Raw genomic sequence first — 3,119 nt, 5'->3', positions numbered from 1 at the left:
CGCTCGGCCGCCGCCCAATTGGTCCCGGCTCCGCTCGTCGCCTGGCGTCCGACCCAGAACCCCGTGAGCCCCGGGCTGAGGGCGCGGCTCTCGAGAGCGGGGAGTTACCGGCTGCCCGGCTCAGACTGACCGACAGGCGGACGGAGGGACGGACGGAGAAGCGGCACTGCGGGGAGCGCGTCCCCGCCGAGGCGCAAGTGCAGAGTCACCCCCAGAGCGGTCGGCCCTGTCGAGGCGGGAGCAGGAGCGCGACCCGCGCCTCCCACCTGCGCACCCTTCTGGACCGGGAGCGCCACGACCCCGCTGAAGGCGGGCGGCCTCCTCGTCCCCGAAGGCTTGTCAGTCCCCTCTCAAAAGTCGCGGCCCAAGCGACAGTTTGCAAATTTGCCGGGATTTTAGGAAGTCTTGAGGCGCCAACTTGTTTTAAAACAAAGTGCGAAGGAAGAAACAGTCCCTGCTCCAGCCTGTTTACCACGATCCCCGCTGCGGGAAGACTCGGGCACAGGGCAGAACAAGACGGTTCTACACGCGCAGTTCCTCGACTTACCAAGTCGGAAGAGATGGCTGGACATATGCACTGAGCGGAAGGGGAACGGTCGGGTCCAGAAGACGAAAGGACGGAAGAGGGGTCAGAGAGAGATGCCTTTGGCCGAGCCTGGTGAGCAAACCAGGACCTCAGCAAGGGCGACGTGTGGTCCAGAAGGTATCGCCGCCCTCTCTGCGCTGAGGGAGAACGCTCGGTGAACCGCCCTGACAAGAAACGGGAGGCTCGGGAAGCCACCCCCGCGCTCCCCCTCCCGCCCCCAAACTGCAGATTTTTAAGTTGTGCAGACTTGCAATAATTCATCTGAGCCAGCTGCCTCCAGTGTTCCTTGGGTCCCCGCCCCACATCACGCTCTCTGCCAGCTGCCCTCAACCCGCAACCGCTGACCACTCACCTCAGGCAAGCGCTAGTAAGACCACGGTATTTAAGTTTAAGGCCCTGAGCCAAGCACAAGGGGGGCAGGGGCGGAAAGGATGTATCGAAAAGGTCAAGGACACTTTCTTTGCCTTCATCAAAGTGCCAGGTGGTGTCTTTGGATTTTCTAATTATTCCTTGTTTGATCAAGACCCTCAGTCGGAGTCAGAGGAAAAGTAGCAATGCTTACAGTAGCTGGTAGGCTTCAAAGAAGAGGTGGAACCTGCACCATAGAGGGAGGTTTGGTGGAAAGGAGAGGGTGGTGGCAGGTAGGAATGGCAAAGGAGAAGCTAAAGGATAAGACTCTCAGGGCCTGGAGACCACTAGACTCCAAGATTTTCATTTGGCTTATGGAAAGCAAGGTGGGGTTGCAGGTGGCTGGGGAACAAGTGTTTTGAGCCCCTCTGCCCCCTAATCCCATAGTTCTTTGGTTCCCCCAAGCCTTTACCCACTCCTGTGGAAGACGATGCAAAGCATTTGTCTACACTGCTGTTTTCAAAAGCCTGAAGAAGGTAATTTTTATACACAATTCATCTTTAACATAAAATCTGACTATTCTAAAAATGTGTGCACATTTTATTAGCACCTTAGAAGAACTTCCCCATGCCCCAAATCTGTCCCAGCAGTTAGCTGTTTAATCGTTTTTAAATCACTAAGTTTATCCAAAAAGTCCAGCATTGTTTACTTGGGAACAAAATATGTTCAGAATCTCTAAGCACTGCAGAAGGCATCTGCAGTGCAGAAGAGTCTCGGAGTGAGGTCCTTCTTGTGGAGTCTGGATGGCACATGTGACCTGAAGGGAGGGCATGCATGGTGGGGGTCAGAAAAAGCCCCTTGTGGCATCTGTGAGAGCAGGGAGCAGAGGGGTGGTCCTCCACCTTGGGCATATTGGGGAGTATAGAAGGTACAGATTTGTGAGTCAGATAGACTGGGCTTCTCATCTGCTGCACCCTGTGGGTAGTCCTGTGAGCAAGTCACTTAGCTTTTCAGCCCTGGCTTCTTCATCTATATAATAAGAAAAGTTCCTCCCTCACAGGGTGGTCAGAAGGAGCAAATGAAATAAAGATGTGAAAGCAGTGTATGGACGGTAAAGCATGTCTGCTGTCTGAAAGTTCACCCCTGAAATTTCCTCAAGGTTGAGCCTAGGCAAAGTGGTAAATTCAGTCCTACACACACACACGCACACGCACACGCACACACACACACACACCCTCCCTCTGCATCTATATCCCCTTCCCTAACCTCCATCTCATCTCCATTGCCACAGGACATGCTCTGACCTGTCTGTCTCTTTCCCTCCACACACCCATCTCCTCCCTCTTCAAAATGTCTTTATGCCACATGAGAAACAGGAAAACACCTTGGCAAACCAGTCACCTGTAAGAGGTTAATGATCAACTGACAATGGAGCTTATTCCTCCATGTGGATCCAAGAAGACTTGCAGAGTCAGTGGAGGCATCCCAAGCAAACGTGGAATGGGTGCAGTCTCTTCCAGGCATCCACGTCCTCCTTGCTCTAGCCACTTTCTTTTTCTTGAGGTCTCCCTCTCCTACCCACCTACCCACTGATCCATGCACCCCTTCCCTCTCCCCATCCAAACCTACCCTTGATATTTCATTCTCACTAAACCCCAAATGACAGAAGATCAGCTGGGTGTCATCATTGGAGATAAGGGAAGTACCAATTTTCTTTTTAGATTGGAACAGGTCTACGTGTCAAAATGAAGATGCTCTAATCTGTGGTAGTAAGGTGGAGAGTGAGGCGGTATTAGTAATCATGGTGAACATTTATTCGGTTGGTGCCTCGTATTTGCCGGTCTCTATCCGGAAGCCTGAAGGTCTCTCCAGCCAATCTGAATTTATGGAACACTTGAAATTCCCCAAACCCACCAGGCTTTTTCATACCTCCCTGCATTCTCAGTGGAGATCCTCTGCTTAGAGTGTTCTCCCCAACCACTAGGCCTTTCTTTGCTCAACAAAGTCCTCTCCCTTAGGACACCATTCAATTAAAAATCACTACCTTTTGGGAAACACCCTCTCCCATCTTGGGTTATGTGTCTTCGACCCATGCTCCCTCAGCACCCTTCGCTTTCATTTTTCATAGCACCCACCATGTTGGATTTTAATTGTTTGCCTGTCTTTATCTTCCACTAGGGGCAGT

This window comes from Trichechus manatus, unplaced genomic scaffold, assembly GCF_000243295.1.
Source record: "Trichechus manatus latirostris isolate Lorelei unplaced genomic scaffold, TriManLat1.0 scaffold00189, whole genome shotgun sequence".
In the NCBI taxonomy this organism is placed as follows: Eukaryota; Metazoa; Chordata; class Mammalia; order Sirenia; family Trichechidae; genus Trichechus; species Trichechus manatus.
Note: the sequence above shows the minus strand (reverse complement) of the source record.